Genomic DNA, 16,441 nt, shown 5'->3' on the forward strand with positions numbered 1-16,441 from the left:
CCACCCCCACCGGTTAACACGAGAGTCAAAGTCGATATAATAAATCCCAATGCAGTTAAAATACTGGCAACGGTTATCCACTTTTCTCTGAACAATGTTTTAATTTTATCGATCAGTGTGGTATCATCGTTGAGGACTTGATCGATAATTTCTCAAATTCGACTGATTTGTGAATGAAGTGCCTCTCTATAAGTGGATGCTGCTTCGAGGCGGGCCCATCTTTCGTCTTCTAAGTTATGCAATCTTTCCACAATCCGGCATCTACTGAATTCATCGCCTGCCTGTTCAAGTTTTGTTTTCTCATAAGCTATATGCTTGTCGAGTTCAGATATCTTGGCTGTATTATTGATGAGGTCTCCCCGCATTGTTTGCATTGCCTTGTCAAGGCCTCGTAATTCCCTAATACTGAGCTTCGAGGATGGTGGTACCTGTAGCATGGAATTATCGTAGTAGGTATCCAAGATTTCTCCGAGTCCGTCAGAGACCAGCTTCGAGCTTTCTTCCAATATTATCTTTATCTATGGCACCGAGTTCATCACGCACAGTCTTAAGAATGTTAGTAGTCTTCGCAGAAAGTTTTTCTCGTGAGTATTCTACAAAACCTAATTCATTACAAACAATGTTGATGCCATGTTTACTGGCTATCGTGGACAAGGCTAGGGGCTTAAGAGTATGAGAATTCATAAGGTCAATATCCGGAGAGCCACGCAGGCGCAATATTCCTTTACTATCTATCGTAAACTTCGAATAGTCACGACCAATAGGAGTTTCTTTTAAGGCATTGTAATAATCATTAACAGCTGGTTTCAAAAGTTCATCGTTAAGATTCATAAAGCTGGTTTTATCAGTACCCTCTTCGATTGTACTAGCATAAGTTATGTTATCTAGATTAAAATCATCCATTTTTATATTAAACATAAGGTGACATAATTTCAATATAAACAATGTCTTTGCAATACATACGCAAGTGAAAACCCACAACGGAGACTTCGGGATCCATTAGGGGTCAAAGCAATTCGCCAGTCTGTAACTATAACTAATAACCCGAGTACCATTGATCAGAATCAAACACTTCTGGTTCGCTTTCCTAATCTAGGCGCTCACGATGTGATAGTTCCAGGAACTGCACGACTATCATTTACATTTAATTTGACTTCTGCCGACGCTAACAGAGACCTTATTCACAACATAGGTCCTGCGATTGTTAAGAAAATCACGATTAAAATTAGTGGTAATGAAGTTTTGAGTATTGACGATAGCGATGTATACTTCTGTTACATGGATCTCTGGAGAATGGCTAAAGAACGGGAAAACTTACAGTACCGAGGTATTTGTAATCAGAACACATTCAGACAGCGTGTGGGTGCTGATAGTGGCGATAATACCATCGTAGAAGATAATGCTGTTGCTGATGCATTTGGTAACGATTCTATATTCCGCTCGACTTTGAATTACTAGTTATAGTCACATGCCCTTTTATCAAGCATCCCTAGGCGATAGGTTAGAATACGAACTCACTTTTAATGACTACAGCAGAGTAATCAAAGCTACTGAGGATGTTAACTAGTCTATTGATAATATCTCAGTGGAGTATGATATGATAACAGATCCTGAATTAGCCAGACAAATTTGTAACCAGTATACCGGGAGTGTAGTCATTTTGTACGATCACGTGGTTCGACACTGAAAGCTCACCAGGAACAAAAGAGATACGACATGGAATATCAAACATCCCTGCTAGATCGTTGAAGGGTATTTTAATGTTGTTCGAGGACCCGTCTGAAGCATTTCAAAGAGATACCGAGAAGTTCTACAATCCCAAGATTGCAAAAGTAGAATTGACTATCGGAGGCGTGCCTTATCAACTATATAGTCAAGGAATGCTAGCATATCAAAGATGAGATTAAAAAACTCCCTTCTATAAAATGACGCCCAGAAGTTAACGCGGTCGTGAAAGATTTGTCTCTCCAGTATGTATCGCTGGCTGAATTCCTTACCATGAAGTATGCGCTATGGCTCGACATGCGAACTACAGATGATTACCAACTACATGGTAGTGGGCGCAGAATAGGAAATGCCAGTGAGGGTGTTACTATACAGATAACAAAGCTCTTCAAAAAAATTAGATATATATTTTTATGTGATTATGGACACGCAACTTAATATACAGAATGGAAGATTCATGCAAGCGATCTATTAATAATCTTTTACCTAAAGAACCACATTGCGCTATCATCTGCTGGCAAACAGGTTTTATTCTAGATATTAAAAAAAGTCATTATCAGGATGTTTTCAACCATATTATTATTCTGTGCCCGACTATTAACGTTAATAAAACATACCTATCGAGAGATTGGGTAATGAATGATCCCGGGGTGTACAAAGTTGATCCGGGCGATTGTTTACAAGACTTACGAGTATGTCACGAAAAATACAAAGGGGAATCAACCCTTTTCATAATAGACGACTGCAGTGCGAGTAAAGAACTTACCAAAAAGAAAGATATGCTTTCATATTTAGGATTCTCCAGACGGCATATGCAGCATAGCGTTTGGGTACTTACTCAAAAATACAACTGTCCTGAAACATCTGAGAGCAGACCAAATGAGTAGCCCTGTTTCATTGCAAAGACCTAGATTCATTTGAGGAATGTCTACACGAAAATGTTTCTACCAAGCTCTAGCCAGATCAAGTTAGAAAACTGTTAGTGGAAACGAAGCACTGTAAACTCGTATTAAAAACTGATCAACCAGCTGCTTATGCAAAATTATAGCAAAATATGGCAAAAATATAGCAACTGCTGAGCAAAATAAAGCTAAATTTAGCAAAATTATAGCAAAATTATAGCAAAATTAAAGCAAAAATAGCAAAAAATATAGCAAATATGCGATAAATTGAACATTAGCGGTAATTATGTATAACAGTTTATTATTTCGGGCTGTATTGGATATGCAATATTTTATTATGGTAGACTTAATATCTCCTTAGGTATTACATTATTATGGTTCTGTTCGGATGAACAAAACCTTCCAAATGGCGTGCTGGTTTTCTCTGGGGAATTAGTCAGCAAAGAGCCGGAGTCACAGGAGACTAATCACAATTTTATTTACAAGAACAATTAACAATGAACAATTTACAATATCTTAGAATATAGCTGAGGGGTCCCACAGAGAGTCGGTACAACCCTCTGGGCTGTGGGAGAGAGATCTGCTTGGTATGAGTGTCAAACCCCTTCTCCCTAATATTTTGCTTCAGTTTGTATTTAACAAAAATTAGAACAATAAAAAGGAATATGATTGGTTGATACGCGATGGGTTGTGCCCTATGCTAAATGAATGGCTAGACAGAGGTGAATACTTAATCATGTTAATCCTGTTGGCACTAATCTTGTTGACATATTTACTGGGTGCTTGGAAAGAGATTATGGTATCACTATAGACGAGCTTGTATGGGGGCTAATCCTTAATGAGTCTAAATTGAAGTAATTGCTGAATGTTATTCTAATATAGGTGATGACAGATTTACTTAAATAAAATAGTTCAAGGCAATCTATAAGACTATGTAGACGTATCTTTTGTCTGGGAGATGGGATCTTGATACCTTAAGCTAACATTTATCTAAAAGCTTCAAATCTATTAAACTATGTAGACATAACTCTTCTTATTGAATAGTATGTCTAGGAGATGTGCTCCCATTACCTTAGGCTAGCATCTATCTAAAAAGCTATAACTGAAACTACTGATATTTTTATATGCATTTTACCTGATAAGTATTACTTGCTAAACTATAATTATATGAAATGATGTATAAATATTACACCATGATAACTCATTAAAGCACTTGATGTGGATCTAATTATTATAGGAAAATTTAGTATAAATGTAATATCATGATAACTTCCTCTCCGTCTGAAAAAGACTGGACCCCAAACGTGTAAAAACAAAATAATTATGGCTTAGCTGGACAATGTATTAAGTTAAACTGGTAGTATAGTAAATAAAAAATATTATAGAGTCTCTTTGGTATAGGGAAACATAATGTAAATGTTCTTTTCTGCTGTCATCAGGGAATCTGGATGTGGAGCTGGCTTGTCTTGGCACTGCAGACCACTCTGTACTCGTGGTTTTGGGGTGATGTAGGAGGCCTTGAGCTAGTTCCACATCCTGATGTAACAAATGACAAATTTTGTCGTTTAGATTTTTGAAATTACGAGTCAAGCTTTAAGGTGTGACTCATAACCCTACAGCTTAGGTTTGTCTGGGCCCTAGCTGCAACTATATGTCTGGCTTGGCCTGGAAACATTTCAAAGATTCTCTACACAATAACTTCAAAGATCTAGCTTGACTAAAGATGTAATTTTGAGTATATTGCACATATACAAAACTGAATTTTGGAAAGACACATTTTGGCATTAATATACTGGCTTTGATTAAACATACCTGGTTGCACTATTCAACAGTCACACAATATATATCCTTGATTGAGTCCATGTAAGTAAACACAAATTAGTAAGTCCCCATGAGATATCTTGTACGCAGTGTCCATCTTGTAGGTGCCCGTGAGGCGGTTTCTGTATTGTGCAGGGTCTGCATGAAGATGGCTGTGGTCGGGTCTCTGTGGGATAGGCGTGTATACTTCTTTTCCTAGGTCATGTGCAGGAACGACATCTTGAAGGGGAAGTCTTAGCAGTGTTGCTAAGATATTCGAGCAGGGAAAGTTTGTGACGGAGAACTTGTTCTTGATCGGAGAGGTTCTTGTTCTTTCTTCAATCTTTGTTTAAGGCCGTTTCTTCGTTCTTGGTGATTGGCCTCCAGGAAGGTAGTATATCCTTTTAATAAGAGTTGTCACTTCCTACAGTTTTGTGAACCGTATACCTTTCTCCAAAAAGTTTCAGGAAAGGACAGACTAAGAAGTCTGTCATACCCGATAGCTCCACCAAATTAACAACGTGTGTTGTCTGACGTTGATTAATGAATAATTTGCATACTCGTATATGCAAGGGGCCGACGTATGGTTCTCAGTAGGAAGTGACAACTTGGAGACGATGGCTTGCGGTATATACAGTTTTACTTTATACATGTAGATATATACATACAAAAGACACTATGTGCCAGGTCAGCACATAGTGCGTGTGGTTGTTGTCTAGGTGCCCCGGAGCACCCAGGCTAACCCTAGCTAGGCTAAGGGTGAGACCTTTCTTTTTTTCTCTTTTTCAATCTCTCTGGACCAAGGCTTATATAGCCAAGGTCACCTGACATTTAGTAAGTAGTAAATATAAATGTAAACAGTAATTCATCAGCAGGATGGCAGACGGTCGATGTACACAAAAACGGGGATTAACAATTAGGATAAGCATCTTATAAATAACAGCAATTAAGTGTTTCAAGGCATATAGATGTCATGGCTCCAGGGTAATGAGCCTTTGCAATTAAATGTTCTTCAGACAATGGGTGTCTTAAATCAGTCGCTATGACAACATTATGGAATGTGATGAACTTATCGAACAACTGCTCCAAGATGGGCCAGAACCTATGGTAAATGAATCTTTAGATTAACATGGAGAAAGACTCGCTGCTTTTGTAGTTTGTTGAAAATGGGGGAAAGTTATACCACTGAAAAAATTGATAACATGACCGAGGAAACTAAAAAACTATACGTGCGTTACGAGTCTAGACGGGGAGCTACTATGACTAAAACAATAGGTTCGTCTGTGTTACAACTATACACAGTTGTAACTAGTACGTTTCTTCCTATCCCGGCAGAAAATCGCATGTATTTATGTGAATCTCTAGAGAAAGACCCATTTATTGAACACGCTATAAGCGTAGTAAGCTGTGAGTTTTATCATAAATACGGAATGTTTTTAGCGCCACTTACCACTGCTTTAATAACGGCTAGGTATTGTCAATTTAAACATACATGCCCACTTAGTAATAATGGAGACGGAAATACCGAAGTGACACCACAAGTGAATGACGAAACACAATCCCCAATTGCACCACAAACACAAGCGTTTGCACAATCACCACAAGCGGTTGCACCACAAGTCTGTGTGACAATGAATGCTCAAAGTCGCAGCCGGTAGGAAGGGTGCGCTAGCGAGGAAGGCAAAACTAATACACAATACTGAACATAGCATGCTTAAAACTTAGCAATGGCCACAAAAGATAAGGACTTATCCCAGAAGACATAATGAAGTAATTAAACATTTAAATATTTTATAAACATAGTATGGCATCAATTGCTATGATGGTTGGTGGAGCTATTGTTAATGCTCTAGCTTTTTCGGGGAGTAATTTTTTATTCAAAAATCAAACGCTAAAGAAATTGAAGAGGAGCATAAACGACGTAATAAAGCATTGGAACAACTCGAAACAGCTCAGTCACAATGGGCCAGACAGAGGATTTTGAGAATAGGTTTTATTAATGATGAACTGAGTAAACAAGGACATTCAATTAAAACATTTAAGGATGTTGAATCTGCCCTCACGAATACTTCCTTGTTTATGAAAGACACTTGACCCAATACCAAGGCCAACACTCTCTCAGTTTTATACACCGTCAGAGGCTCAGAAAGACCGGGAGATAGTGTTCATAGTTTTGGGGTTGTCGGTAGTTGCGATTTTCAGCTATACAATTATGCATAAGCTATGATCTATTACGTATGACCTGACAACACACTATGTCAGGCTGAGTCATATCAGCTATTAACCCTGACTGCTCAGCTATGTCATGCTGACTGGCTGACACGCATTTAGACAAATGATACTAGAAGTGTAATATTTATCACAATGGCGAGGGGCACATCCAGATGTAAATTTACATTTATGGGAAAACCAATTCAATGCAACAGATGTTGCATTGGTATATATTGTGGTATACATGCAGTTGCAATTAGAAAAGGGCATGTTAACTTTGCGTGTTCTGTATGTGGGATTGGGGTCAAAGGTAGCTACTGTTTATGTAAGAGTCACGGTGCTGACAAAAAACAGTTTCAAATTATTTGTGAGGAAAATAGATTACAACAATGAGATAAATAGATTGGGTAGAATTCAAACCAATTAGATATTAGTTCACATGTAGTTATATATCACAATGACTTGTGTCAGCAGGCCTCAAAGTTGCCACTAAATTGGTCGCCATAGCAATCTAGTTTTGTATTTTGCGACTGGTATTTTCATGTCAGTCGCCAACTGGCTCCTTGTCTTTAATTAAGTTTGTCGACTAAATATCTCTTGTCATAAGATATTAAAAAAGATCGTTTTTAATATAAGTGCGGTAACTTCAGTGAAAACAAATCGATATCAGAACATAATAACATCGACTAGATCACTGCTAGGCCATGTGTACATGTTTCGCTTTCGATATGAAGCTCCATACCTGGAATGAAGGAAGCTCTTTCCGTTATTAAGTAATGCACTAACGATGTTAAGAGTTTAGTACTTATGCATGCGCTGTACGACATCCGCCCATCAGCTGTGGCGGTCGTTACGCCATTCAAAAACACGAATATGATGATTACCATATTTTCTTGAGTATAGTGCGCACCACTGTATAATACGCACCCCTCTCTACGGGATTCAGTATTTTTTTGGGGAAAAAAATTCGAATAGATCTACCAAGCACAGAAAAAAATTACACCATAGATATATCTACCCCTTTAGCAAAGTCCGGCAAACGAATGGGTGATGAGAAACTTGATTTACCATTTAAATTGTAATTTTTTGTTCTGCTAGGCATTGTTTCATATCCAGGGATTAAGATTACCATGTGTATCTTCTCGTAAACTAAGCCAGACACAGCAATCAGCTGTACACACATTTTCTTGGAATCTACTGGTGATTCAGTCAAGACACACCCAACTTTACAGGATTTTAATGCAAGGATCGGCAAAAATTGTATCTGAAACTATTTTTTTATCAGGAATAATATATTCCAATATCTTGTTAATTTAGATGCAGCTTTTACTAAACATATTTGAAATAATAATAATCCTAAGCGAAGCAGCTGATCGCTATTACCGGGTATTAATTTTTACATGGAACCAGTCTGACAAGTCACCGTCAAGGCTTCCGCGCACGTGATGGCGTGATCGCGAGAATTACGTGTTGACATAGAATCGTCCAACAAAAACAAATATGACTTTTCAAAGTATGGCATTTATGACATATGTATCCATTCTCTGTCAACTAAAGTTCGTTTCAAGGCGTCAATAGCGGTAATCTGACCGTGGTTTCTGTTAATAACGGTGAGTTGTGCGATCTTCCGATCGCTTCACACACGATTTTGCCGAAATTAATTAAAACAATATTAAAAGTAATTTTGAATAAAATTAATGAAATAAGTTACAAACATAAGTCCAGATATACAAAGAACACTTTTTTATAGTCAGACAGTGTAATTACATGATTAATTTGCGTACTTCAGTATGGATTTGTTGACATGGTATTTCCGGTGTTACTTGCTCACGGTAATGTCTTTCCATGGGGGAAAAAACATCAAAAATCATTATTTCTTGTATAATGCGCGCCCCCTTCTACACATCTGTGTTTTTTTGGAAAAAAAGTGCGCAGCATACTCAAGAAAATATGGAATGCTTTTAATGACGAAGCTGACACGGAAGTTTCGTCGTCTGTCGACACGTTCGATAAACCAAAACCTGCAACTGGCACCGGTAAACTGTCAGATGATGTTATTGACAGGATGTTCTAAAGCTTGTCTGATGATGTTACTGACACAATGTTCTAAAGCTTGTTTGTCTGAAAAACTCAAAAGCTTCAACAACAGTTGTTGTTCATGATATATAACTGATTATTCAAACTAAGGGATTTTTTTGTGTTTTGTTATGCAGAAGCTCAGTTAAATTACAAGTCATTAATTTTTGCTCTTACATTTTGCCTTGGCTCCTTGAAATTCTATTTGGCTCCTTGAAAAAAACATTTAGGAGCCAAGTGGCTCCTTTGAATTTTTTTTTTAACTTTGTAGCCTGGTCAGAGAGCTGAAGGCTTTGGCAAAACAACATGGTCTACGTGGTTATTCTCGAATGAGAAAAGCTGAATTGATTGATTTTCTTGGTTTGGAATACAACAAACCCCAGACTGTTAGAGAACTCAAAGCTCAAACGTAAAAAAAAGTGGGCTGAGGGGTTATTCTCGAATGAGAAAAGCTGAATTGATTGATTTACTTATAATAATAATAATAATAATAAACCCGCTGTTGTTGATAATAATACATCAGTTGAGTTAAGATTTGTACCCGGAGCCTGTGTTTGTAAATATCTAAGAGGTTGGAAGATGGATATTAATTCCAACATGGATGTTAACGATGTTAAGCCCATCGTATCGTGCAAAATTGATGAGGAGTTAGATGATTTAAATAGTATAAAATACCAGCTAACAGTTAAAATGTCATTGAGTAAAAATGACGCCAAATATACGGAACCTTATTTCGGGAGCAACCAAGAAGTTATAACCGAATCTGATTCTATAAGCGCATCATTAGATGCATCAATTCAGCGGATACAAGAAACTTTAGAACGCTGGACTAATAGAGGTTCGGGTTGGGGTATGGATAGAATCGATAGTTTATATTTAGATATAGCAAATTATATGCCTTTCAAAGGTGGATCTTAAATAGATATACCCTCGTATTATAAGAAGAAAAAAGCCATAATTAATGTAAAAAATAAAGGCGATGACTTTTTTAGAATGATAAGACCTGCATTGTTTCCCACAGATAAAAATCCGGATAGACCTAGCTATCTCCAAAACGACGGCCTCAACCTTGTTGGTATAGATGAACCTACACCATACTCACAAATTGATAAGGCGGAACAGCAAAACAATTTAGCTATAAATGTTTTCGGACATTCTCCTAAAGGAATTGTTGTATACAGGATAACCTCCGCTCCAGAACATAATCCCAGAATGAATTCATTTCTGATGGAAAAAGATGGTAAATATCATTATACATGGATAAAGAGTTTAAGCAGACTATTATACGATCAAACAAAACTTGAGAGAAAGAAATATTTCTGCGAAAGATGCCTGCATGGGTACAGCAGACAAGATCTATTAGAAGCGCATAAAGAAGACTGCAGAAAATTTCAACATTATTTTAATCAAATGCCAGTACGGTACATAATTTACGCTGAACACAATTCTGAATGTAGTTTTACATACTAACTCAAGAACATATTCCTTGCCGGCTTGGATATATAGTTGTAAGGTATGATGGGAAAACAAACCCACCCGTGATTTACAGAGGTCCTGATGCAGCGGGAAAGTTCATAAAATACCTACAAAACGAAGAGAATAATTAGGGAAAATTTATCGCATAAGTGACCCATGTGTACGACGAGGGGTGATTGGAGGGCCTATAAGAAGTCAAAGATTTGTAATAAACACCTGAATGGGGATTCCGTAAGAGATCATTGTCACGTCATGGGTAATTATCGGGGAGACGCTCATAACGAGTGTAACTTGTAACTTCAAATGAATTCTCAAACAATACCCATCCCTGTTGTGTTTCACAACCTTAGAGGATATGATTCTCAGCTCATTATGCAAGCTATTTCAAAGACTGATGGCGGCTAAACGTGCAATCCTAATAATATGGAAAAATGTATCTCATTCTTGTTGACTAAAACTATACATTATACGGAGCAAAGCAAAGTAATGGGATTAGATTCATAGACTCCCTACAGTTTCTGTCATCTTCCCTGGACAATTTAGCTAATGCGAACAATCCCGATGACTTTGCATTGACAAATCAATATACTGATCAGATAACTCTTTATTTGTTGTTCAGAGAAGGTATATATCCTTACGAATATATGGATGATTGGTCTAGATTTGACGAAACTAAATTACCACCCCTTGAATTATTCTATTGTAACTTAACAGAATCTAAAATAACCGATGCCGATTATGAACACGCTCTGACGGTTTGGGATAAATTGGGATGTAAGAATTTAGGTGATTATCACGATATGTACTTAAAAACCAATGTACTGTTACTCACCGATATATTCAAGATATTTAGAAAGACATGTTTAAAACAATACGGCTTGGACCCGGCATTGTACCATTCCAGCCCTGGACTATCATGGGATGCATTGTTGAAGAAGACCGGTGTAGAAATATAATTACTCACCGATTACGATATGCACTTGTTTGTTGAGAAAGGATTAAGAGGTTGTATATCGATGATAGCGAAGAGGTATTCTAAGGCTCATAATAAATTAGTGGAAGGATATGATCCGAGTCAACTTGATACACACATATTATATCTCGACGCCAACAATTTGTACGGATGGGCTATGAGTCCACTTTTACCCACGGGTGGTTTTGAGTGGGTTGATGTGAATGATATCGATGTGATGTCGATCCCAACAGATTCCCATCCGAATAAAGTGTACATACTAGAAGTTGACTTGGAATATCCAAAAGAGTTGCACAAAGACCATAACATTTATCCGCTAGCTCCCGAAAGATTAATGGTTGATACAGATTGGATGTCGGAATATCAACACTCCTTGATGGGTAATACTAGATGCTAACGTAGAAAAACTCGTACCAAATTTGGATAAGACAATATATAGTTCACTACAAAAATCTCCAGTTATATCTATCGTTAGGCATGACAATAAAGAAAAAACACAGTTAAGTTTGATCAAAGCCCTTGGAGGGAGCCCTAGATAAGGCTGAACACAGATTTAAGAAAGATAGCTACCAGCGATTTCGAACAGAACCTATGTAAGCTCATGAATAACTCAGTATTTGGTAAAACTGTGGAGAATCTAAGGAAGCGTGTTGATGTTAAATTAGTCAGATCTAATGAGGAAGAAAGACTCAGGAAACTTATAGCCAGTCCGGCTTTTAACGGAAGCAAGATATTTGATAATGACTTAGCTGCACCACATATGCAGAAGAGTAATATAAAATTCAACAGACAGGTGTACGTTGGTATGAGTATTCCTGACTTGTCAAAACACTTAATGTATGACTTTTATTACAACAAACTTAAGAAGCAATACGGTGATAGATGCGAGGTGTTATATACCGATACAGATTCTTTGTTGATGGAAATACAAACCGAGGATGTATATAAGATATGGCAGAAAAAATTGATATGTACGACACGAGCGATTACCCTAAAGATAATCCACTACACAGCGTAGTAAATAAAAGATGTTAGGTAAGATGAAGTATGAATGTGCTGGGACCCCTATTGCGGAGTATGTTGGATTAAGACCTTAGATGTATTCTATAAAGAAGTCCTATAATGGAGAGATAAGAAAAGCTAAAGGCGTTAAGAAGTATGTGGTTAAAAAGCATATCAAACACGAACAGTATAAAGAAGCATTATTCAATGGTAGAACATTCAAACACGAGATGAACACTTTAAGAAGTGTCACGTGCCTTTGGATTAAGAATGAACAAGACATCATTATCCCCCTTAGATACAAAGAGATGGATTGATAAGGATGGTGTAACTACCTATGCTTATGGTTATCGTGGCAATACTGTATTGTTGGGAACTATGAGCAACTCTTCTTGTACAAATCACTGCCCGGTCCATCTTTAAGATAATAACAAATAGGCTCTCCTTCTTTCATAGCCAACCGACTAATGGTATATATCTGAAGGGACCAAAACGGATCGGTTGCGCGATGTTGACCCGAGTTCACGGGCTGGTATTAATATCTTACGCTTACTCTATCCGGAAGTTTTTGTTCTTTGCCTCTCCTCGGTGCTGAAGATTCAGAAGTCACAGATTCCATTTTAATCACATCGGATGGTTTCTTCCTGATTAATCTTGTTACTTCATTATTCAGCGCTGATACAACAGCTGATAATCGTGTCACCCATTCGGTTGATCTTAATCGTTCTGATTTCATTTCAATCCCATACTTATATCCAAACAAACGTTCCGCTAATGTCCGGTAAAATCTTTCAACGATAGCTTGACTACGGTGGGCCTCTTTTTCCCCAAGCCTGATTTCGACATCGGGCTTTGTTAACAGTTTAGTTACTGATCCCATAAACTTGCGACCAGGATCTACTTGAAATAACTTGGCCATTTTAGTAGTCCGCATTTATATATGCGGCTCAGTGCATTAGCTACCTCTGTTGAATCTTTTGAGGTTAATGGTTCAGCCTACTTGTAGCAACTAGCCACATCCACTACGGTTAAAGTGTATTTATGTTTTGCATGTTACCTTATGGGGAAGAAACAAGAGGTCAGCCTAATGAGCTTCATTTTTTGTAAAAATATCAATTCTTTGGGATATAACGCGGTGCCGGTAAGTATATTTGCCACATCACTTGTTTCTTTAGCCATTCCTTGGCCACATCTTTAGATACCTTAGCCGCAGTGGCTAATTTTTGTATTGCTGCTATACCTTTCCAATATCCTCGTTGGCTATAGTAAATTTTATCCATTGTTAATTAATAGTGATGATTCTTTTAATACGAATCATGACAACCGTTGAATTGCATCATCATTTTTTCATAAATTCCCTCTGTAGTAGCAGTACTGGGTATAAATCTGGCTCCAGTGGAAGTGAGCCAGAACTGTAATTACTTATACTACTCCAACAAAGATTGCATTCATTTTGTTCTTTGCTCTGCTTTCTTTTTAATATAACTGGCATATGTATTATTTGTCGTGTGATTCAACGTATATGTTATGCATTTTGATTGTGTTTTTCACACTTTAAATAAAGTTCTTTTAAAATACCTTGTCAGCTCTGGGGACACATGTAGCCCAGTCGTAAAGGCGCCGCGATTCGCTGTGAAGAGTTGCGTTCTTTGGGCACGCCAGAAACCTATGACTGTGGGTTCGAGTCCTGGTTGGCCCCGATTAGGTTTGTTAGCACCATACCCGTGCTCGTGGGTCTCATCTCTTCAGGCTTTCCTCCCTCATTAAGCTGACATGCAGTGATATAACTGGAATACTGTTAAAAGCGGCGTTAAACCCATCTCACTCACTCACCTTGTCAGTTCTGTAAACATCTCCTTCAGACTGCTGTACTGATAAAGGTGGCACCTAGCTGTAGCCTCTTTGAATCTTTGGAAGTTGAATTATTATGTTTCTTGTTAACAATAAATATTTCAACTTTTATCAAAACGTTTACCTTTCTTAAAAAAATATTATATCCAGGAAACAAACTGAAATGATAATGATAGATAATGATAATGACCACTGCTGACCTCCACGTTTTTGGGACAGAAGGCATGAGTCGTTCTTGTGATGGACTTATATAAGGTAGCTGACCCCGTGAGCCCATTAACCCTGGCACTTACCCTGGCACTTACCCTGGCGCCTACCCTGGCCCCTCCCTGGCACCTATGTTGGTTAGGGAGAAGGTGGCTTGGGATTTAATCGAAAAAAATGTCCCAGAAAATTCTTGAAAAAATATCATCCTTCATTTTGCTGGAAAAATACATTAATATTGTTGCAAGGTGGGTTTCTTACGAAACTACTCAGGCTCATAACTTTAATTATAAAAATATCTGGTTTTGCAGCTACAACAGAAAAAAATCTAATCTACGGGGAAAATCAGTCCCTGAGAAGACCGTTCGCAATTTTACCATGCTGTTCAATATTTCCTCTTATGCAGATTCCTTCTTATGCAGGTTCTTGTCTTATCTTGTTCAAATCAATGTTATTGTATTGTGAGTTGTGAATATTTTTAAAAGGGTATTCGCCTAGTACGGATGTGATATCTATAAACATCGAACTCCTTCCAGCTTCCGACTATTTTCTGAATTCAAGAGCCGATACAGGCCTGTTTTAAATACAAAGAACAAAACGCCTTCTATGGTTAGGAAATGTCTGTCAAAAGAAGTCGATTTTACGATTCGACATTCATACATAAGATATTCGTCAATTACAAAATTCTAGATATAGGTATATATATATATATAAACATTCCTGGAATGGTTTCGGTGTAGGTCTTAAATGGCGGCGATGGGGCTGTTTCCAGTTTGATATCTAATGCAAACGCTACTGGTTTCTGAAGGTGAAGTACTCTGAAAACAGTTTGTGGATGTTGATGAGGCAGGATACGCTCACCTTTTCGGTTTGTTTGTTGGTTATTTAACTTCATTCCAGCTATATGACGGTGGTCTGTAAATTATTGAATCTGGACCGGTCAATCCAGTGATTGATATCATGAGCATCGATCCATGCAATTGGGATACGATGACATGCATCAACCAAGACAGCAAGCCTGACCACCCGATCCCGTTAGTCGCCTCTTACGACAAGTATAGTCTCCAGCTTTTACTATCACCGATGACACCTTTTCACCTGGTATCATCAGTGATAGCGACTCACATGCTCATGACAAACTCGGATCGTTCAGTCGGCGCTGCTTTTGGCAGAGATATCTTATGAATATGAGATCGGATTTCGGTGCTTTGTTTAATAGTGCTTTTCTATTTGAGACTACGAGAGCCTAGTTTTCCATAAAACGAAGTTTCGTTTTTGACGGGATTGCCTAAAAGTCGGGCCAAGAAAGGCCGGGCCGGGCCGGGCCAGCGGGTAATACTAAAAATGGATTGCAGAATAATAAAACGAAACGCGCATATCTAGGCAGATCTCAAATGTCCACAAACGTATAGTTTTGCTCATTTAATTGAGTTTGAATAAAAATGCACCTTCAACAATGTAATAAACTGATGATTATGACTACATACCGTGAGTCTCGTAGAAAAGTCAGTGTCTTGACTGTGTGTATTATTTGATTAGAATGCTTCTCACCGACCTTAGCGTGTAGGGGTGTGATGTCCTGGGCAGGAAACGACAGTGTTTTGACTACTCTTCTTTCATTAATTAACGTGTTAAGGTAATTAACCTTTACTAATTCGTGTAAAACCAACACAGGATGTTTCCTGGAAGTGGATATTCGCGAATGTCAAAGGACTGACACGACACGTGTTAATAACTATCCAAGCACTTCTAAAGTTCCTAACATTCTTTATATCTAAAGACTAGTGTTATATCTAATTATATACCACTTTATTGTCTCATATTTCAGTAGTTTAAGAAAACACAGAGCTCAAAGTGAAGCCTTTTTCACTCTACATTCTCAAAATAGTCTCTATCAGAAGTGTTTGACTTGTGTTGGGTCCGACTTGGCCCGGGCTGTCAAAATGCACTTTAAACACACAAATGTATCATCAAATGTCTTTAAATCTATAGACTAGCATTATATCTACCTATATACCACTTTAAAGTGTCTCAGTTCGCTGTATTTAAAGAAAACAAGGTGCTCAAAGTGAAACCCTTTTCCCTCTACATTCTCAACATAGTCTCTATAAAAAGTGTTTGGCTTGTGTTGGGTCCGACTTGGCCCGGGCTGTCAAAATCAACTTTAAACACATAGATGTATCTTCAAAGTATTCACATCTATAGACTAGTGTTATATCTA

The 16,441-nt window shown here is 37.8% G+C and overlaps 1 protein-coding gene across 2 annotated transcripts in view; it reads left to right on the plus strand.

Annotated features, from left to right (window-relative positions):
- Window positions 1-16,441, plus strand: part of LOC124149901 (vitelline envelope sperm lysin receptor) — a 43,677-nt gene that overhangs the window by 12,358 nt on the left and 14,878 nt on the right. The window lies entirely within an intron of this gene.

Source organism: Haliotis rufescens, unplaced genomic scaffold (genome assembly GCF_023055435.1).
Source record: "Haliotis rufescens isolate VD_foot unplaced genomic scaffold, xgHalRufe1.0.p SCAF_4, whole genome shotgun sequence".
Taxonomy (NCBI): Eukaryota; Metazoa; Mollusca; class Gastropoda; order Lepetellida; family Haliotidae; genus Haliotis; species Haliotis rufescens.